Source organism: Haliotis rufescens, unplaced genomic scaffold (genome assembly GCF_023055435.1).
Source record: "Haliotis rufescens isolate VD_foot unplaced genomic scaffold, xgHalRufe1.0.p SCAF_28, whole genome shotgun sequence".
Classification (NCBI taxonomy): Eukaryota; Metazoa; Mollusca; class Gastropoda; order Lepetellida; family Haliotidae; genus Haliotis; species Haliotis rufescens.
The window spans coordinates 4,845,140-4,870,092 of record NW_025963979.1 but is presented as its reverse complement, the minus strand read 5'-3'; the positions used below and the strand labels follow the sequence as shown (position 1 = coordinate 4,870,092).

Here is a 24,953-nt window from a genome sequence, read left to right as displayed (position 1 = left end):
AAGACCACCCTGTCGTACATCATGTACATCTCTGTATAATACCACCCTGTCGTACATCATGTACATCTCTGTATAAGACCACCCTGTCGTACATCATATACATCTCTGTATAAGACCACCCATTACCGTCATCAAGTACATCTCTCTATAAGACCACCCTGTCGTACATCATATACATCTCGGTATAAGACCACCCTGTCGTACATCATGTAATCTCTGTATATGACCATCCATTCCCGTCATCATGTACATCTCTGTATAAGACCACCCTGTCGTACATCATGTACATCTCTGTATAAGACCATCCTTTCCCGTCATCATGTACATCTTTGTATAAGACCACCCATCCCCTACACCATAATACACCGGTGTATACGTCCACACCAGCAGCAATGAGGTCTGACACAGACATGTATAGGCTCTATCATGTATGTCTTCTTCGTCTTTACTGTGAGATAAATGTGGACGTTCTTGTGAAATGACCACGGCAACCCCGTGTTACTGAGAGAGGAAATGCTCACTTAACGCTTCCAAATATGCGTAGAATTATCTTTTTTATCTCTTCGTCGTACGGGTTTATTAAAAAACTACTCCGAAAAAAATGGTAACAAGAAAAGTAACATATTCCTAGGATTTATTCATGGTTTTTTTTGTCAGCCAACCAGGTGACTCATCCTATGCCGGCATAGCGCAGCATCACGACATGTACCGCTTGCGTCAGACATAGCACGACAACTCTCAGCATATATGATAGGCACGTCTCATCGGATGATGGATCGCATGTCGTTATTTCTGCTCAAGTGGGCTTTAAAAACAAATGAAGCTTATAAGAGTTGTCTCCCATGATAACGAAACTTAAAACTCCTTAAGTTATCAAAATGGTAATTACAATACAGATTAAATATACTTATGTATTTCATGAGAAAACATATCAACACTTAAAGAGTTATATATTCATTGAATGTGAAATGCTTGGCAAAGAATAGCTACATTATCAAACTGTCTGTGAACAAATACAGAACGCTACCTTTGCTAAAGTTCTGCGTAGTCGCAAAAATATCTTGGTTGAGTGAAGCGTACGTAAAATACGTGGGGTAGTGTTTAGATGCAACCGACATTACAAATCGATAAATTTTTTCGTTTCTCAATGAGTGAACGCCGTTGTCATCCACTGTCCGCCATGTTACAAGAGAGTACCAAATGAACGGCCTACCCTAAACAAGTAAGAGCAACCCACTTGAGTGCTGCTAGTATTATAAAGAGCTCAGAGCATTGTATATAACACAGACACCAGCGGCATACCCACCCACCCAACAAACGGATCTATTCAGATGTGACTAACAATAACAAACGACACTAATGTGAGGTATTTTTGTATAGGGATAATAACTTCAATAATAAGTGAGTGAGTGAGTGAGTGAGTTGGGTTTAACGCCGCTTTGAACAGTATTCCAGTTACATCACCGCGTGTCAGCTTAATGCTAGAGGAAAGCCCAAAGTGATGCATGTCTCAGACGTTTAACACGTTTGCGAAACCCACGAGCACGGCTGACAAATCTATCTTTAAGAATAAATCAGAACAGCTCTTCGCTGTATTCAAGATCCCGTCTTCAGTGCCATAAAGTTGTGACAAGTATGAGTAACATACAAGCTCTCGGCAACAGCCTCGGGATGCAGCTGCGTGATCATCCCGACGCTCCAGTACACTTGTGTGTGGCCAACATTTTGTGGACAGCCTTCTCCGTCATCCTCTAACATAGATGTCACGACAATTTATCACGGAAGCTTGTTCCTGCTCTTGATGTGCTTCACCTGACTTGACCTGACTTCGTGTGACGCACGTGGCAGGATTCTGACTTGTTAATAGATGGGTTAGTGTTGTATTGTATCAAAAACCTCAGGGACGAACACGTCCTACCCACATCAAGCTGATTTATTGTTTTATTGGACGTGTTCTGCACAATTCCTTTGTTTCATTTTAGTGTGAAATCCTAATAAACGGTTTACTTTTGCCCGTAGTGACAATTTTACTTACAATTACAGTTGAATAGCACCACCCGCCTACATCATTTACATCTGTGAATAGCACCCGCCTACATCATTTACATCTGTGAACAGCACCACTCGCCTACAACATTTACATCTGTGAATAGCACCACCCGCCTACATCATTTACATCTGTGAATAGTACCACCCGCCTACATCATTTACATCTGTGAATAGCACCACCCGCCTACATCATTTACATCTTTGAATAGCACCACCCGCCGTCATCATTTACATCTGTGAATAGCACAATCCGCCTACATCATGTTCATCTTTGAATAGTACCACACGCCTGCATCATTTACATCTGTGAATAGCACCACCCGCCTACATCATTTACATCTGTGAATAGCACCCGCCTACATCATTTACATCTGTGAACAGCACCACTCGCCTACATCATTTACATCTTTGAATAGCACCACCCGCCTACATCATTTACATCTGTGAATAGTACCATCCGCCTACATCATTTACATCTGTGAATAGCACCACCCGCCTACATCATTTACATCTTTGAATAGCACCACCCGCCGTCATCATTTACATCTGTGAATAGCACAATCCGCCTACATCATGTTCATCTTTGAATAGTACCACACGCCTGCATCATTTACATCTGTGAATAGCACCACCCGCCTACATCATTTACATCTGTGAATAGCACCACTCACCTACATCATTTACATCTGTGAATAGCACCACCCGCCTACATCATTTACATCTGTGAATAGCACCACCCGCCTACATCATTTACATCTGTGAATAGCACCACCCGACTACATCATTTACATCTGTGAATAGCACCACCCGCCTACATCATGTTCATCTGTGAATAGCACCACCCGCCTACATCATTTACATCTGTGAATAGCACCACCCGCCTACATCATTTACATCTGTGAATAGCACCACCCGCCTACATCATTTACATCTGTGAATAGCAACACCCGCCTACATCATTTACATCTTTGAATAGCACCACCCGCCTACATCATTTACATCTGTGAATAGCACCACCCGCCTACATCATTTACATCTTTGAATAGCACCACCCGCCTACATCATTTACATCTGTGAATAGTACCATCCGCCTACATCATTTACATCTGTGAATAGCACCACCCGCCTACATCATTTACATCTTTGAATAGCACCACCCGCCGTCATCATTTACATCTGTGAATAGCACAATCCGCCTACATCATGTTCATCTTTGAATAGTACCACACGCCTGCATCATTTACATCTGTGAATAGCACCACCCGCCTACATCATTTACATCTGTGAATAGCACCCGCCTACATCATTTACATCTGTGAACAGCACCACTCGCCTACATCATTTACATCTTTGAATAGCACCACCCGCCTACATCATTTACATCTGTGAATAGCACCACCCGCCTACATCATTTACATCTGTGAATAGCACCACCCGCCTACATCATTTACATCTTTGAATAGCACCACCCGCCTACATCATTTACATCTGTAAATAGTACCACCCGCCTACATCATTTACATCTGTGAATAGCACCACCCGCCTACATCATTTACATCTGTGAATAGCACCACCCGCCGTCATCATTTACATCTGTGAATAGCACCACCCGCCTACATCATTTACATCTGTGAATAGTACCACCCGCCTACATCATTTACATCTGTGAATAGCACCACCCGCCTACATCATTTACATCTGTGAATAGCAACACCCGCCTACATCATTTACATCTGTGAATAGCACCACCCGCCTACATCATTTACATCTGTGAATAGCACCACCCGCCTACATCATTTACATCTGTGAATAGCACCACCCGCCTACATCATTTACATCTGTGAATAGCACCACCCGCCTACATCATGTTCATCTGTGAATAGCACCACCCGCCTACATCATTTACATCTCTGAATAGCACCACCCGCCTACATCATTTACATCTGTGAATAGCACCACCCGCCAACATCATTTACATCTGTGAATAGCAACACCCGCCTACATCATTTACATCTTTGAATAGCACCACCCGCCTACATCATTTACATCTGTGAATAGCACCACCCGCCTACATCATTTACATCTGTGAATAGCACCACCCGCCTACATCATTTACATCTGTGAATAGTACCACCCGCCTACATCATTTACATCTGTGAATAGCACCACCCGCCTACATCATTTACATCTTTGAATAGCACCACCCGCCGTCATCATTTACATCTGTGAATAGCACAATCCGCCTACATCATGTTCATCTTTGAATAGTACCACACGCCTGCATCATTTACATCTGTGAATAGCACCACCCGCCTACATCATTTACATCTGTGAATAGCACCCGCCTACATCATTTACATCTGTGAACAGCACCACTCGCCTACATCATTTACATCTTTGAATAGCACCACCCGCCTACATCATTTACATCTGTGAATAGTACCATCCGCCTACATCATTTACATCTGTGAATAGCACCACCCGCCTACATCATTTACATCTTTGAATAGCACCACCCGCCGTCATCATTTACATCTGTGAATAGCACAATCCGCCTACATCATGTTCATCTTTGAATAGTACCACACGCCTGCATCATTTACATCTGTGAATAGCACCACCCGCCTACATCATTTACATCTTTGAATAGCACCACCAGCCTACATCATTTACATCTGTGAATAGCACCACCCGCCTACATCATTTACATCTGTGAATAGCACCACCCGCCTACATCATTTACATCTGTGAATAGCACCACCCGCCTACATCATTTACATCTGTGAATAGCACCACCCGCCTACATCATGTTCATCTGTGAATAGCACCACCCGCCTACATCATTTACATCTGTGAATAGCACCACCCGCCTACATCATTTACATCTGTGAATAGCACCACCCGCCTACATCATTTACATCTGTGAATAGCACCATCCGCCTACATCATTTACATCTTTGAATAACACCACCCGCTCAACATCATGTACATCTTTGAAATACACCACCCGCTCAACATCATGTACATCTTTGAATAAGACCACCTGCTCCACATCATGAACATCTTTGAATTAGACCACCACTCAACATCATGTTCATCTTCGTATAGGACCATCCCGCCCTACAACCTGTGCATCTTTGAATAAGACCACCTGCTCTACATCATGTTCATCTTTGAATAGGACCACCCCGCCCTACACCATTTACATCTTTGAATAAGACCGCCCGCCCTTCATCATGTACATCTTTGAATAGGACCATCCCGCCCTACATCATTTACATCTTTGAATAGGACCGCCCGCCCTTCATCATGTACATCTTTGAATAAGACCACCTGCTCCACATCATGTACATCTTTGAATAGGACCACCTGCTCTAAATCATGTACATCTTATAGCTAAACCATCCGCTCTGCATAATGAACATGTTTACACTGCAACAAACTACTTGACTCTGTCACAGATGCAGTACTGAAATCTAGTTTACACTGCCACAAACTACTTGACTGTGTCGCAGATGCCCTACTAAAATCTGGTTTACAATGCCACAAACTACTTGACTGTGTCACAGATGCAATACTGAAATCTGGTTTACACTGCCACAAACTACTTGACTGTGTCACAGATGAAATACTGAAATCTGGTTTACACTGCCACAAACTACTTGACTGTGTCACCGATGCCCTACTGAAATCTGGTTAACACTGCAACAAACTACTTGACTGTGTCATCGATGCAATACTGAAATCTGGTTTACACTGCAACAAACTACTTGACTGTGTCACTGATGCAATACTGAAATCTGGTTTACACTGCCATAAACTACTTGACTGTGTCACAGATGAAATACTGAAATCTGGTTTACACTGCAACAAACTACTTGACTGTGTCACCGATACAACACTGAAATCTGGTTTACACTGCAACAAACTACTTGACTGTGTCATCGATGCAATACTGAGATCTGATTTACACTGCCACAAACTACTTGACTGTGTCACCGATGCAATACTGAAATCTGGTTTACACTGCCACAAACTAATTGACTGTGTCACCGTTGCAATACTTAAATCTGGTTTACACTGCCACAAACTAATTGACTGTGTCACCGATGCAATACTGAAATCTGGTTTACACTGCAACAAACTACTTGACTGTGTCACAGATGCAATACTGAAATCTGCTTTACACTGCCACAAACTACTTGACTGTGTCACCGATGCAATACTGAAATCTGGTTTACACTGCCACAAACTACTTGACTGTGTCACCGATGCAATACTGAAATCTGGTTTACACTGCCACAAACTAATTGACTGTGTCACCGTTGCAATACTTAAATCTGGTTTACACTGCCACAAACTAATTGACTGTGTCTACGATGCAATACTGAAATCTGGTTTACACTGCAACAAACTACTTGACTGTGTCACAGATGCAATACTGAAATCTGGTTTACACTGCAACAAACTACTTGACTGTGTCACAGATGCAATACTGAAATCTGTTTTACACTGCCACAAACTACTTGACTGTGTCGCAGATGCCCTACTAAAATCTGGTTTACACTGCAACAAACTACTTGACTGTGTCATCGATGCAATACTGAGATCTGGTTTACACTGCCACAAACTACTTGACTGTATTACCGATGCAATACTGAAATCTGGTTTACACTGCCACAAACTACTTGACTGTGTCACCGATGCAATACTGAAATCTGCTTTACACTGCCATAAACTCCTTGACTGTGTCACAGATGCAATACTGAAATCTGGTTTACACTGCCACAAACTAATTGACTGTGTCATCGTTGCAATTCTTAAATCTGGTTTACACTGCCACAAACTAATTGACTGTGTCACCGATGCAATACTGAAATCTGGTTTACACTGCAACAAACTACTTGACTGTGTCGCAGATGCCCTACTAAAATCTGGTTTACACTGCAACAAACTACTTGACTGTGTCATCGATGCAATACTGAGATCTGGTTTACACTGCAACAAACTACTTGACTGTGTCACCGATGCAATACTTAAATCTGGTTTACACTGCCACAAACTATTTAACTGTGTCACCGTTGCAATACTTAAATCTGGTTTACACTGCAACAAACTAATTGACTGTGTCACCGATGCAATACTGAAATCTGGTTTACACTGCAACAAACTACTTGACTGTGTCACCGATGCAATACTGAAATCTGGTTTACACTGCAACAAACTACTTGACTGTGTCACCGATGCAATACTGAAATCTGGTTTACACTGCCACAAACTAATTGACTGTGTCGCAGATGCCCTACTAAAATCTGGTTTACACTGCAACAAACTACTTGACTGTGTCATCGATGCAATACTGAGATCTGGTTTACACTGCCACAAACTAATTGACTGTATCACAGATGCAATACTGAAATCTGGTTTACACTGCAACAAACTACTTGACTGTGTCACAGATGCAATACTGAAATCTGGTTTAAACTGCCACAAACTAATTGACTGTGTCACCGATGCAATACTGAAATCTGGTTTACACTGCAACAAACTACTTGACTGTGTCATCGATGCAATACTGAGATCTGGTTTACACTGCCACAAACTACTTGACTGTATCACAGATGCAATACTGAAATCTGGTTTACACTGCAACAAACTACTTGACTGTGTCACAGATGCAATACTGAAATCTGGTTTAAACTGCCACAAACTAATTGACTGTGTCACAGATGCAATACTGAAATCTGGTTTACACTGCCACAAACTACTTGACTGTATCACAGATGCAATACTGAAATCTGGTTTACACTGCAACAAACTACTTGACTGTGTCACAGATGCAATACTGAAATCTGGTTTAAACTGCCACAAACTAATTGACTGTGTCACAGATGCCCTACTAAAATCTGGTTTACACTGCAACAAACTACTTGACTGTGTCATCGATGCAATACTGAGATCTGATTTACACTGCCACAAACTACTTGACTGTGTCACCGATGCAATACTGAAATCTGGTTTACATTGCCACAAACTAATTGACTGTGTCACAGATGCAATACTGAAATCTGGTTTACACTGCCACAAACTAATTGACTGTGTCACCGATGCAATACTGAAATCTGGGTCACACTGCAACAAACTACTTGACTGTGTCACAGATGCAATACTGAAATCTGCTTTACACTGCCACAAACTACTTGACTGTGTCACCGATGCAATACTGAAATCTGGTTTACACTGCCACAAACTACTTGACTGTGTCACCGATGCAATACTGAAATCTGCTTTACACTGCCACAAACTAATTGACTGTGTCACCGTTGCAATACTTAAATCTGGTTTACACTGCCACAAACTAATTGACTGTGTCACCGATGCAATACTGAAATCTGGTTTACACTGCAACAAACTACTTGACTGTGTCACAGATGCAATACTGAAATCTGGTTTACACTGCAACAAACTACTTGACTGTGTCACCGATGCAATACTGAAATCTGGTTTACACTGCCACAAACTACTTGACTGTGTCGCAGATGCCCTACTAAAATCTGGTTTACACTGCAACAAACTACTTGACTGTGTCACCGATGCAATACTGAAATCTGCTTTACACTGCCACAAACTACTTGACTGTGTCACAGATGCAATACTGAAATCTGGTTTACACTGCCACAAACTACTTGACTGTGTCACCGATGCAATACTGAAATCTGGTTTACACTGCAACAAACTACTTGACTGTGTCACCGATGCAATACTGAAATCTGGTTTACACTGCCACAAACTACTTGACTGTGTCACCGATGCAATACTGAAATCTGGTTTACACTGCAAGAAACTACTTGACTGTGTCACTGATGCAATACTGAAATCTGGTAGTGCAGTCAGAATCCCAGGGGACGGATCCTCGATAAACCAATTCAAAACCATTTCACTATTTTATTATGACAAATACACTGTACCCATTGAGGACAACAGCACTTGATAGTTGATGATTTGGAGGTACGGGGATATGATGTAACCCCTTTGTCTGATAACCTCGACTTGAGGACACTGAAGATTGACAAGAACGCAAGCCAACCTGGTATAAAATGTCAGAAATCGATCATCTGGTTTCTTCCATCTCTTCAGCTGGCGCTACGTTCGCGCAATACAAGAATTCAAAGAAAACCGTTCGAGAAAGGTCAAGAAACAGAAAGCGCAAAATCAACTAGAATATCCGGTTGTGTCGGGCCTCCTTGTGACAAAGGGCATGTCGACATGACATTGTGGTTACCGGGGTGGTGTACGAGGGGTGGGTGAAGTGTAGTGGTCGGGGAGAGGATGATGTTAGGTCGTGAACGTCTGGGGGTGGGAGGGTGAAGTGTAGTGGTCGGGGGGTGGGTGGTGTTAGGTCGTGAACGTTTGGAGGTGGTGGGTGAAGTGTAGTGGTCGGGGAGTGGGGGGTGTTAGGTCGTGAACGTTTGGGGGTGGGTGGGTGAAGTGTACTGGTCGGGGAGTGGGTGGTGTTAGGTCGTGCACGTTTTGGGGGTAGGTGGGTGAAGTGTAGTGGTCGGGGAGTGGGTGGTGTTAGGTCGTGAACGTTTTGGGGGTGGGTGGGTGAAGTGTAGTGGTCGAGGAGTGGGTGGTGTTAGGTCGTGAACGTTTGGGGGTGGGTGGGTGAAGTGTACTGGTCGGGGAGTGGGTGGTGTTAGGTCGTGCACGTTTTGGGGGTAGGTGGGTGAAGTGTAGTGGTCGGGGAGTGGGTGGTGTTAGGTCGTGAACGTTTTGGGGGTGGGTGGGTGAAGTGTAGTGGTCGAGGAGTGGGTGGTGTTAGGTCGTGAACGTCTGGGGGTGGGTGGGTGAGGTGTAGTGGTCGGGGAGAGTGTGTTGTTAGGTCGTGAACGTTTGGGGGTGGGTGGGTGAAGTGTAGTAGTCGGGGAGTGGGTGGTGTTAGGTCGTGAACGTCTGGGTGTGTGTGTGTGAAGTGTAGTAGTCGGGATGGGGGGGGAGTGGGGGGGGGGGGGGGGGCTGGTATTAGGTCGTGAACGTTTGGGGGTGGGTGGGTGAAGTGTAGTGGTCGCGGAGTGGGTGGTGGTATGTCGTGAACGTTTGGGGGTGGGTGGGTGAAGTGTAGTTGTCGGGGTGGGGGGGGGGGGGGGGTGGTGTTAGGTCGTAAACGTCTGGGGATGGGTGTGTGAAGTGTAGTGGTCGGGGAGTGGGTGGTGTTAGGTCGTGAACGTCTGGGGGTGGGGGTGTGAAGTGTAGTTGTCGGGGGGGGGGGGGGGGTGGTGTTAGGTCGTGAACGTGTAGGGGTGGGTGGGTGAAGTGTAGTGGTCGGGGAGTGGGTGGTGTTAGGTCGTGAACGTCTGGGGGTGGGTGTGTGAAGTGTAGTTGTCGGGGTGTGTGTGTGGGGGGGGGGGGGGGGGTGGTGGTGTTAGGTCGTAAACGTCTGGTGATGGGTGGGTGAAGTGTAGTGGTCGGGGATTGGGTGGTGTTAGGTCGTGAACGTCTGGGGGTGGGGGTGTGAAGTGTAGTTGTCGGGGTGTGTGTGTGTGTGTGGGGGGGGGGGGGGGGGGGGGGGGTTGGTTGGTGGGGGTGGTGTTAGGTCGTGAACGTTTGGGTGTGTGTTTGAAGTGTAGTGGTCTGGGATTGGGTGGTGTGAAGATGCGTGATTTGGTTGGTCAGGTGTTTCAGGAGGGATCCGAGGAGGTCGTAAGGATTATTTCGGTTATTCACTGTTTGATGTATCGTTGTTTTGCCTGTGGCCAGGTTCTGTTCTACCGCAGCTTTTCAGTAACAAGAAAGAATATGTAATGCTGTCATTTATGTCGAGTTGCATACATGTACGAACTGTTTCCACTGAGGATGTGCGACAGAATCCATACCATGGTGTTAAAACTTAAATTCAAATGCAAGCATGACTACACGCTTGTTCGTAATTGTTATACTATATACAGAGGGCGATCAGCGTATTTGTTGTGCAGATGTAAAGGTAAATGCGCCATTATCCAATGGATATGTAAACACAGAAGAAACCAAATGTTACCCTCTACTACCTTATACCTTATAATCTTGTGGGATGTCGATCCTAGTTGACTAAGGGACCGGAGACCGACAAGGTGGTGGTGTGATTGTGTGATTGTCTGTGTGTGTGTGTGTGTGTTTGTGTGTTTGTGTGTTTGTGTGTGTGTGTGTGTGTGTGTGTGTGTGTGTGTGTGTGTGTGTGTGTGTGTGTGTGTGTGTGTGTGTGTGTGTGTGTGTGTGTGAGTGAGTGAGTGAGAGATTATGTGTGTGTGTGATTGTCTGTGATTATGTGTGATTGTGATTGTGTGTGTGTGTGATTTGTTGGGATGGGAGGGGGTGTGGGGTGGTGGGTGGTGGGTGGTGGGTGGTGGGTATGTTTCTAGGTATAAGAATATAATCCGTGTATAGGATTAGAACAGGTCACAAGTGTTTTTATATATTTATCGTAGATAGTCAATAGATATGGTCATATAATTGAGGGCAATCAAATGCTTAATTGTCCGTGTGGTTGAAATAATCTACAATAATTCCAACACTATATATCTTCACCCTATCTATATATTTCTATATATTGGAGTTGTCAATTGACACAGACGTCAGTGTCCCCTTGTAACATCCATCCAAGACAACTGACACAGACGTTAGTGTCTCTGTGTAACATCCCTGCTAGACAACTGACACAGACGTTAGTGTCTCTGTGTAACATCCCTGCTAGACAACTGACACAGACGTTAGTGTCTCTGTGTAACATCCCTGCTCGACAACTGACACAGACGTTAGTGTCTCTGTGTAACATCGCTGCTAGACGATAGACACAGACGTTAGTGTCCCCTTGTAACATCCCTGCTAGACAACTGACACAGACGTTAGTGTCTCTGTGTAACATCCCTGCTCGACAACTGACACAGACGTTAGTGTCCCCTTGTAACATCCCTGCTAGACGACTGACACAGACGTTAGTGTCTCTGTGTAACATCCCTGCTAGACGACTGACACAGACGTGAGTGTCTCTGTGTAACATCCCTGCTAGACAACTGACACAGACGTTAGTGTCTCTGTGTAACATCCCTGCTAGACAACTGACACAGACGTTAGTGTCTCTGTGTAACATCCCTGCTAGACGACAGACACAGACGTTAGTGTCTCTGTGTAACATCCCTGCTAGACGACAGACACAGACGTTAGTGTCCCCTTGTAACATCCCTGCTAGACAACTGACACAGACGTTAGTGTCTCTGTGTAACATCCCCTGCTAGACAACTGACACAGACGTTAGTGTCTCTGTGTAACATCCCTGCTAGACAACTGACACAGACGTGAGTGTCTCTGTGTAACATCCCATCAAGACAACTGACGTTACTGAGCCTCAACATTCAATAAAATGATAAGAGCAAGAGTGATTAATCTCGAAGAGAAAACTCGGCTTTGGTTCTGACAGGTATATGGGCTCAACAATAGCGGTATGCGAACCCTCTCACACGCTGCTCAGTCTAGAAAAACAAACAAGGCCAGGTTCACTATGGCAATATAAGACAAACTATACGCTTACCTCCTTAAGTGGCCTTTCTCCGGACGACGGAAATATATCTTAATTGTAAACAAGTTCAAATTTCGCGTTTCAGCTGAGGTCTGTTGAAATAAACACCCATGCATGCACTGTGCGATGCGTAGTTAATCCTTCTGAAAAATGACCAGTGTTATCGTGTATCCTTTCTGCCTCCAGTATGTTCTTGGTACCGCCCTCTATGTGGTTCCTGTGATACAGACTCTTGCTACTAACTGTGTTTGGCGTTCTGGACTCGCACGGCTCAATGACCCCATTCACATATCCCTACCGTTATTTACCAGCGCGTTACCCAGAGCTGGGGGTTGACGGGTGAACCTGAAGAGTATAAATACTTCACTCAGATGTGCCTACACGAGTCACACACAGTTTCTGCTACTGTCTCCCAAGTCAACTCAAACTGTCGTCTGCTTCACTGTCGCCTGCTCGTGTGTGGAGTCAAGTGGAATGTGGAAACACGGCGAGAGGAGTCTACACGGGTGACAACACTAAACTTGTTAATTCCCAATATCAACACCTCGGGGGAATGTGGCTGCGACTTGTTACTCAACAGCTGACATGGCAGACCTAGGATTACCGTTACTATCGCTACGTCGCTGGGCTGTGCCCCCTCGCGTCATCGTGGACGACGAGCTGTCATAATTCGTATCTTTCCTGCCTCCGAGGCTCAGACGTCTTGCGAGTTCCGTTTTACGCTATGCTTGGCTTTCTCGGGCAGCTGGATAGATACCTACTGTTCAAATCCGAAAACTGCTTTTACCACCAAATGTAAAGCACGTTCCAGACATACATGGGGTCCCAGTAGGATGTTAATTAGTCGTGGATGAAGCGTGACGAACCATCAACTTTCCTGCCAACGATATGAAGGAACTGACTCGTTTTCCCTATCAGTTTTCACGATTGAGAGTTGTTTGATGTCCAGCCACCTTCAGACGTAATTGCTGAGGATGAGTGCAGAGATTCTCACGTTGTGTCATATCGCTGACTCCGACATCAACAGAAAACAAAAGAAATCGTTGTCGGAGACGTAAATCGGCTGAGGACATGGAACACGTAATGGAGTTCAGGTAGTCGAGGTGACGACTCTACTCTCTTTGGAACGCCAGATGCACACTGGCGCGTATGAATGGACGTATGTGAGCGTTGACTGTCGGCTTGTCAGCAAGTTACCAGTATGCACAATTACCCACACATAAAAGGGGACGTTATCGAGGACAAAATGCTCTTCTTTCTGTGTATTTAGTACGGCGTATCTCCGCGCAGCTAGTATCGATACAAAGCTTTGTTGGGCAGTGGGCAATGATAGCTATAACAACCAACTTGTTACACTGAGAAATAAGAATATGTCAACGGACACTATTTTCTCGGCTGTGATCTAGGTCAACCAGCTATTAAATGTTAGAAAGGACTACATCTGTAAGAAAGAACAAAACAACACTCGATGTGAAATGTCGTGCAGTCGAGATGATTATAACCCTGGTGTGTACAACCACTAGATAGAGTGACAGGAACAATCCAGCCTCGTGATGTGGCGGCCACATATGTGTCCTTATCTTCCAACTGGGAAATAAACAGCTAGTAATTATGTGAATCCTAGATGTGATTTATAAAGCCATATCTCACCTGTACATTAAGTGTGTGTGTGTAAATGCCGGTACTGACTATTAGAGGGGAGTTTATGCTGATTATGTACGTACACAGGAAATCTGCCAGCGGGTCCTGGGTGGTAGTTAGTGTTGACATGGCCGCGTCTCAAATCTGATTGCACTGTTATTTAGGATTGATTTCTGCTGGGAAGATAAATCAGGCAATATGACCGCCCCTAAGATTCGATGTGTTCGGTGTGTGTAGAGTGTACTAGTCTCATACAGTAGACGCTAAACATCTAGTTCATGTAAACCGACGGTTGTATTATAAAAACGACATTGATAATTCGTGCATTTACCCATACTCTCAATTAACAAGTTATGTCTATGTTCTCACATCACGGTCTGCAGTGATACACGGCAGCCAAATATCCCCAACTGGCCAATGTTCCTACACTACGCCCTACAAAAATGCAAGACAGCCCTAAATTCACATAAATCTCTACATAAATATATGGCGACAAGATTCACATACTTTAACTCACTGCTTCCTACATATATACATGGTCCTACTTTCACTCGCTGCTTCCTGCTATATACTATATACATATATACATAGTAACCCTACTTTCACTCGCTGCTTCCTGCTATATACTATATACATATATACATAGTAACCCTATTTCCACTCACTGCTTCCTGCTATATACTATATACATATATACATAGTAACCCTATTTTCACTCACTGCTTCCTACATATATACTAGTACATCGTCCTACTTTCACTCACTGCTTCCTATATATATGACAGTATTATCTCACACTACTCCATACATACAATATGACAGTATTATCTCACACCACTCCATACATACAATATGACAGTATTATCTCACACTACTCCATACATACAATATGACAGTATTATCTCACACCACTCCATACATACAATATGACAGTATTATCTCACACTACTCCATACATACAATATGACAGTATTATCTCACACTACTCCATACATGCAATATGACAGTATTATCTCACACTACTCCATACATACAATATGACAGTATTATCTCACACTACTCCATACATGCAATATGACAGTATTATCTCGCACTCCTCCATACATGTATTATGACAGTATTATCTCACACTACTCCATACATACAATATGACAGTATTATCTCATACTACTCCATACATACAATATGACAGTATTATCTCACACTACTCCATACATACAATATGACAGTATTATCTCGCACTACTCCATACATGCAATATGACAGTATTATCTCACACTACTCCATACATACAATATGACAGTATTATCTCATACTACTCCATACATACAATATGACAGTATTATCTCACACTACTCCATACATACAATATGACAGTATTATCTCGCACTACTCCATACATGCAATATGACAGTATTATCTCACACTACTCCATACATACAATATGACAGTATTATCTCACACTACTCCATACATGCAATATGACAGTATTATCTCGCACTCCTCCATACATGTATTATGACAGTATTATCTCACACTACTCCATACATACAATATGACAGTATTATCTCACACCACTCCATACATACAATATGACAGTATTATCTCACACTACTCCATACATACAATATGACAGTATTATCTCACACTACTCCATACATACAATATGACAGTATTATCTCATACTACTCCATACATACAATATGACAGTATTATCTCACACTACTCCATACATACAATATGACAGTATTATCTCACACTACTCCATACATGCAATATGACAGTATTATCTCACACTACTCCATACATGCAATATGACAGTATTATCTCACACTACTCCATACACGCCACTTGACACTAATATCTCACACTATACATACATACAATATGACACTATTACTACTTTAGTTTCTTTTACAATACTCTACAAACACTCTTATAGAGTATCCCCATACTACACGCCCCATGAATATTTGACAAGTCATCATTTCTCAGGTATATGCAACATACACGACTCTGAAGTGCCACAGTGTTGACAGCCCAGACTCGACATGCGTGGACGGGAAAGTCCTCCTGCAGCCGGAATGTCCCCGCCCAGCACGACCAGACTGTCACACTCGACTCTGCTGGCCGCCAGCTTTATAATGGAGGTATGAATATTGATGTGTTGTCAGTCGGGTGAATAACAGTAGTGTAGCTTTGCATTCCGTACATATTCCTTACATATTATAACTCTGGAACAGCTTTGCAGGCATCCTTGTTACATCATAGTCCTGATGTGCCAGGGTGATATTGTCACAACTATTATATCACGGCGATGGCCATGTCGTGACGAGCACAGATCATGGATTTTCTCAGAACTGTTATATCACGGCGATGACCATGTCATGACTAGATATATCATGTTTTTTTCTGGAACTGTTATATATGTGCATAACATGACTGGTATATGACGGTGATAGGCATGTCATAACGACTATATTATTGTGGTGTGCATGACATGAGTGGTATATGACGGTGATGGGCATGTCATAACTAATATATTACTGTGGTGTGCATGACATGACTGGTATACCACGGTTCTGGTCATGTCATAACTAGTATATTACTGTGGTGTGCATAACATGGCTGGTATATCACGCTTCTGGTCATGTCATAACTAGCATATTACTGTGGTGTACATGACATTACTGATAGATCATGGTTCTGGTCATGTCATAACAAGTATATTACTGTGGTGTGCATGACATGACTGGTATAGATCACGGTGCTGGGCATGTCATAACCAGTATATTACTGTGGTGTGCATAACATGACTGGTATAGATCACGGTGCTGGGCATGTCATAACTTGTATATTACTGTGGTGTGCATAACATGACTGGTATAGATCATGGTCCTGGGCATGTCATAACTTGTATATTACTGTGGTGTGCATGACATGACTGGTATAGATCACGGTGTTTGGCATGTCATAACTAGTACATCACTGTGGTGTGCATGACATAACTGGTATAGATCACGGTGCTGGGCATGACATGAGCAGTATATTACTGTGGTGTGCATAACATGACTGGTATAGATCACGGTGCTGGGCATGTCATAACCAGTATATTACTGTGGTGTGCATAACATGACTGGTATAGATCACGGTGCTGGGCATGTCATAACTTGTATATTACTGTGGTGTGCATAACATGACTGGTATAGATCATGGTCCTGGGCATGTCATAACTTGTATATTACTGTGGTGTGCATAACATGACTGGTATAGATCACGGCCCTGGGCATGTCATAACTAGTACATTACTGTGGTGTGCATGACATGACTGGTATAGATCACGGTGCTGGGCATGTCATAACTAGTATATTACTGTTGTGTGCATGACATGACTGGTAAAGATAACGGTGTTAGGCATGTCATAACTAGTATATTACTGTGGTGTGCATGACATGACTGGTATAGATCACGGCCCTGGGCATGTCATAACTAGTATATTACTGTGGTGTGCATGACATGACTGGTATAGATCACGGTGTTTGGCATGTCATAACTAGTATATTACTGTTGTGTGTATGACATGACTGGTAAAGATCACGGTGTTAGGCATGTCATAACCAGTATATTACTGTGGTGTGCATGACATGACTGGTATAGATCACGGTGCTGGGCATGTCATAACTTGTATATTACTGTGGTGTGCATGACATGACTGATATATCACGGTGCTGGGCATGTCATAACTAGTACATCACTGTGGTGTGCATGACATGACTGGTATAGATCACGGCCCTGGGCATGTCATAACTAGTACATTACTGTGGTGTGCATGACATGACTGGTATAGATCACGGTGCTGGGCATGTCATAACTTGTATATTACTGTTGTGTGCATGACATGACTGGTAAAGATCACGGTGTTAGGCATGTCATAACTAGTATATTACTGTGGTGTGCATGACATGACTGGTATAGATCACGGTGCTGGGCATGTCATAACCAGTATATTACTGTGGTGTGCATGACATGACTGGTATAGATCACGGTGCTGGGCATGTCATAACTTGTATATTACTGTGGTGTGCATGACATGACTGATATATCACGGTGCTGGGCATGTCATAACTAGTATATTACTGTGGTGTGCATGACATGACTGATATATCACGGTGCTGGGCATGTCATAACTTGTATATTACTGTGGTGTGCATGACATGACTGATATATCACGGTGCTGGGCATGTCATAACTAGTATATTACTGTGGTGTGCATGACATGACTGGTATAGATCACGGCCCTTGGCATGTCATAACTAGTATATTACTGTGCTGTGCATAACATGACTGGTAAAGATCACGGTGTTGGGCATGTCATAACTTGTATATTACTGTGGTGTGCATGACATGACTGGTATAGATCACGGTGCTGGGCATGACATGAGCAGTATATTACTGTGGTGTGCATGACATAACTGATATATCACTGTGCTGGGCATGTCATAACCACTATATCATTCCTGCGCCTGAGTGTGCTAGCTTAAATGCCGTGCTTTAGCTTAATCATTGCGAACCTGTATGAGTAAAGGGTGAGCGCCTAATGGCGTCTATCGTGGGATCTCTACTAATATTGTTTATGTATAGGGTCTATGCTGGTTATATGCACGATGGATAGTGCTGATTAAGATTAGCGGTATACTGTCTGGTGTTCTTAACGGAAGCTGTTAACAACTCTCTTAGGTAATGGATGAAGGAGGGAGTACACCTAAACACCGCTTTGAACAGTATGTCAGTTTGATATCACGCCGTGTCATATTAATGTGAGAAGCGAACCCAAAGTGACGCAGTTCGTAGAGGTAGACCGCTTTACTGAAACCAGTGGGTACCGTATGGTCCGTACAAACCCTTACTCCTTAAAAGGGCGAATACGGGTGAGTGCGGGTGAGTGAGTTAGATTTCACGCCGCTTTCAGCAATATTCCCTTAAAAACATGTCGCGGACACCAGAAATGGGTTTCGCACACCGTGCCCATGTAGGGAGGGACGAATATGAAATTATAACACGCGACCAACGCATTCTGGTAGATGAGGAAATCCCTAGCCCACTGGGACCTTTGCGTTCACAAAGGTACATGGTGTTTGTAAGTAGATATGTTGTATATGCTTTAAATGACGAGGGGGGTTGTTTATCGTACACATAAAAGACTGCATGGAGATTAAACCACGAGTTGCGCAGTGGTTTATTCTCTCTGCAGTGTTTTATTGTGCAATAAACAACGACCACGAGTCGTCTATTTCTTTTATGACATATCAACATTATGTACAACCTCTTTAAGAATGTTAATAAAATTTATAAGCTTTAAAAATATATACTTGTATTTAAATAATGATGACTCCCTGAATAAAATCCGATCTCGGCAATGTCGAACAAGTCAATTTTATGTCCAGGGGGGGGTTAATTTTGGTATTTCCTGAAGATTCTCACAAACAAAAAAATGACGCTGAAGCGCTCGGTTCAAAATAGAAAATAAGAGGTATCTACTCTACAGTGGGATTACATCAAATTTTAAAACACAGTAGATTTATCTCCTAAATACACCAAGCCTCATTCTTCGTTGTTTTTGCCGATTTATCGTGAAGCTCTCTTATGTTAGCAGATATGCGGTACATTATGTTATAAGAAGATATGTTACATATGCTCTGCAAGTCCAAACTCTGTTCAAACGTTATTTCCGACCATAATGCAAAAGGGCTATTTGTTATAGATTCATGGAAAGCTCTTGGCAATGTGCACTCGACACTATCACCAAAACAAACCCATACCATCAAAATAATCACTTTATAGCCATTTGAAGTTATGAACAAAATCTACATTTTCAGTGACTTTTAACTGTCTATCAGTAACCCCTTATGCTTCAAGGCCAATGACATCTTCGGAAAGAGTAGACCTTGGTAGTAATCGCAATGAATACAGGCAAAGAAAGGCTAGGACAAATATATGACAAAGAGTTAAAAAATAAGAGACAAAATAAGAAGCCTACGCGCAAACAGTTGTGGGCGAAAACGTGCCAATACATTTGTGAGATCCTGAGGGTATTACCTTTGTGACTGCACATTAGAAACTAGCAATTCGATCTTTTTTTAAGGGATTCATCTTGGTACTCCGAATACGGCCTTAATTCCCCAAATACCTCCTGTTTTATCTCCCGGTAGTCCCAGTGATATATGCGGTACATGGTGTTCATACGTATATATGTTAATATCTGCGGTACATGGTGTTCATACGTATATATGTTTATATCTGCGGTACATGGTGTTCATACGTATATATGTTAATATCTGCGGTACATGGTGTTCATACGTATATATGTTGATATCTGCGGTACATGGTGTTCATACGTATATATGTTAATATCTGCGGTACATGGTGTTCATACGTATATATGTTTATATCTGCGGTACATGGTGTTCATACGTATATATGTAAATATCTGCGGTACATGGTGTTCCTACGTATATATGTTTATATCTGCGGTACATGGTGTTCATACGTATATATGTTTATATCTGCGGTACATGGTGTTCATACGTATATATGTTTATATCTGCGGTACATGGTGTTCATACGTATATATGTTTATATTTGCGGTACATGGTGTTCATACGTATATATGTTGATATCTGCGGTACATGGTGTTCATACGTATATATGTTGATATCTGCGGTACATGGTGTTCATACGTATATATGTTGATATCTGCGGTACATGGTGTTCATACGTATATATGTTTATATCTGCGGTACATGGTGTTCATACGTATATATGTTTATATCTGCGGTACATGGTCTTTATAAGTATATATGTTATACATACGGTATATGGTTATAAGCAGATATGTTATACATGCAGTTCATGGTTACAAGTAGACATGTTATATATGTGTGTCATGGTACTTTTAAGTAGATGACTTGAATTCGCGGTACATTGTCTTTATAAGTAGATATGTTATATGCGGTATATGGTTATAAGTATATATGTGGTACATGGCATTTATACGTAGATACATGAATATATATATACGGTACATGGTGTTTACATGTAGATCCGTTATATCTGTGGTATATGGTGTTTTAAGTAGATACTTTATATATGCATAAAATGGTGGTTATAAGTAGATATGGTATATATGCGGTATATGGTGTTTTAATAGACATGTTGAAGATATGCAGAATATGGTGGTTATACATGGAGATGTCATGTAAAGGTACATTGTGATTAAGATGAGGCGTCAAAGTTGTTCCGGGGCGGTCGGGTAGCCTAGTGGTTAAAGCGTTCGCCTGTCACGCCGACGACCCGGGTTCGATTCCTGACATGGGTAGAATGTGTGAAGCCCATTGCTCGTGTCCCTCGCCGTGATATTGCTGGAATATTGCTAAAACCATACTCACTTACTCAATCATAGTTCTTCCAAACAGGGCTCACGAGAAATTAATCTATTAATAGTTTTATTCTGGTACATAATTGTACAGACGGTTATGAAACCGCGTGGCCGCCATGAAGCAGTAGACAAGTTATGGGTTTAGGAGACACTTGTAGCGCAGTAAAATACGTTAACAGCGTTTTAAGGATCATGTAGTACACTTGCTGCAGTAATAGGTAAATAAAACACCCCCGTTCTATTATCAGTATACTGATCGAAATTATAGGACCTAATAGTTAACATCTGATGTCGCATAGGTTTACATGTCCACCACTTCCCCCTTGTCCCGGACCCTTGATGTTGTATGTGCATTTCCACGTGTATGTGCTCAAACAAAACATCATTAAAGTCACGGTTGTTCAGTTTTAGTCCAGATACATCAACAAGTCGCAACAAGTTTTGTTAACGCGGATTACTCTCAACACTGAAGTTCTATGCGTGTTGGTATTGAGGCCCATTCTTTGGAAGTACCAGCATCCGTTTTCCAAACAGAGTATTTCAGTTCTGCTAGCGCAATAAATATACTAACATACATGAGATGATTATTTCTTATCGGGGATATGAAGGTTGATAATGTCTGTATATTGTTCTCGGAGTGGGTCAGCCGGCCACTCGGTGCTGTTTAGGATAAATACATCTCCATGTGTACCGATGTCCTTTAAATGTACGGTTAAGACAAGATCGGGTCATCCAACACTGACACTCCGATATGACATGCCCGTTCTGTACATGCAAGGAAAGGCTGATGGATATCAATATATCTTAATGTGTGAAAAGTATGTTACCTATCGCTCAAAATATATCTATTCTTATTTAACAAGAAATCCTTCAATGATTACTTGGGTGAAATTTTTTGAAAGTAAAGATAAACTTACTATGAAGAAGTTTTTAATTTTCTGTAAATGTATTACAAATGTTTTTAAGTGACTATTGTACATATTGCCGCCATGTATGTGTATATATTGATCCCTGTTAACCCTCAACATGCTATGTCTTTTAGTCTCAAGTGAAACACAGTCAGTTCAGTCAGTGTACAGCACTGTGCGTGTCAACTCCCCGCGGAAGCCGATGACACTGTGGCGTTCAAGGCAGACTTCAGGTGCAGCATGGCCTTATAACAATTACTGCAGGCACGTCATGTCTTGTCAATAACGCTAGGCAGGAAGCATGGTGTTAGGTCAACATACCTCCTTCGCCTGATTCTAGGTATGGTTGAAGGAAACTGGAACCCAGGGAAATGCTAGAGAATACAATTTTGTGACAAGATATTGTGTCGATGACTTTAAAGTCAAAATTATGTGAGACATGTTAATACTGAGTAACTCGTGCGTACAAGAATCAAATACTACCTCGTTTTTTCTAGCTTTTTTCTATTTTACTATTTAACGAAACTAGCACGGTGCTATATGTCTCTTTCTTTGATGTTTGTTGTTTAACGCCCTCTCAATAGCAATATTCCAGCTATATGTAATTAATCGAATCTGGACCAGATAATCCAGTGATTGGCGTCATGACCATCGATCTACGCATTGGGATACGATGGCATGCATCAACCAAGTCAGAGAGCCTGACCACCCGATACCGTAAGTCGCTTTTTACGGCAAGCATGGGTTGCTGAAGACCTATATTTTCAGGGACATTCTCGTGTTTCAAATGAAAATACGAGAATGCGAAATCACGGGTTCGCATTCTCTTGCTTTGAGCATTTTGACATGGTTTCTATCGCGGGAACGTGAGAATGCCCTTACAGTATCTCATAATATGACCTTGGAAGATTCCACATTACCATAAACATTTGTCTTATACACACACTAACAGGTTTCTATGCATTTGTTCACGACCTGCTGTTTCAGGACCAGCGAGAGATGGCGACACACTCTGACACTACACGACTGCATGACAGCAGCGACCTGACCACCAGGTCATTAACATAGGTCTACAAGTGTGTCGGCAGAATGCGATATGAAAGATTAATGTAGTTGCTTCTCGTTAAGTGTGAAAATCATAGCAGCACATCCAAATACTTCCCATCAATGATTCATATAATACTTTTCTGAAACAGGATGTCATGGTAATGGGTATGCTAGTACTTACCCTCTTCAATACATCAATATAACCCCCAGATACAAATGGCAGCCAGAATGGAGATATTAACGCTGCTGTCCCGGCGTAGCTATTTGTACCATGCACAGACAATAGTCACCATCTCGTACCACCACCATAACTCTCAGTGTGCACGTATATTAAACCAATTCCTAGGCGAGGGAGTGCAATTTATATTGAAGCTATGTAGTTCATCTCGCTTGTTGAGCAGCTGTTGCCATGCTATTTACATGTTCTTGTATAAACTACTCAACTTTGGAAAGGAGCGTTCTGTTTGTTGGTTTGTTTGTTGTTTAACGCCACATTCAGCAATATTCCAGCTATATCGCGGCGGTTTAAAAAATAATCGAGTCTGGACCAGACAATCCAGTGACTGACATCATGAGCATCAATCTACGCAATTTGGATGCGGTGACATGCATCAACCAAGTCATCGAGCCTGACCACCTGATTCCGTTAGTCGCCCGTTACGACAAGCATACTCGCCTCATATGACATGCATAGGTTGCTGAAGACCTGTTCTACCCCGGTGTTCTGGCGTCCCAGGTAGTGAGTGGGACATTTTGTTAGCGCCAGTAATATTCACGGCGGCATCGAAATATTGGAGTCAGGCCAGGAAGACAAAGAAATATGAGCACGACCCACTCAATCGGGATGCTGTGACAAGCAATAATTCACAAATCCAGGGCACACTATTTCATATTAGCCGTCTCTTACCACAAAATGTTTTACTGGGGACTTATTCCGACCCGGGATGTCGCTATGTGCTGAAACAATGGCGAAACGACGTTACAGTTTAACACATGCACTCATTACGTCTGACCCCTCATATAGCATACGGAGACTGAATTCTGCTTGCTTGCTTGGAATTGTTGTCATGCAAAATAGTCTTCAATATTGCCAAGGAACTGACGTTTTCAACTTCATTTTAAGCTGAGATGTTGACAAATAGATATTCCCAAAGGTTCTTATTACGTGTGAAATATCTCAGTATCCCTATGACTAGTTGAGTCTTATTCAATGCTACATGTCACTGACAATATGCAATCTGCGCCTGTAAGTTCTTCCACTGATGTACAAGTGCACGGGCTCAGCGGACGGGAACCTGCTTCTATACGACTCGCCCACCAACGC

The 24,953-nt window shown here is 42.6% G+C and overlaps 1 protein-coding gene across 2 annotated transcripts in view; it reads right to left on the bottom strand.

Moving 5' to 3' along the window:
- The window catches only part of LOC124139612 (cGMP-dependent protein kinase 1-like), a 143,411-nt gene extending 129,608 nt beyond the window's left edge, over positions 1-13,803 (bottom strand). For both annotated transcript variants that reach the window (XM_046506830.2, XM_046506839.2), the window contains exon 1: positions 12,611-13,803. The gene's annotated coding sequence lies outside the window, so the exon portion shown is untranslated. The remainder of the gene's footprint in view (positions 1-12,610) is intronic.
- Positions 13,804-24,953: the final 11,150 nt, after the last annotated feature.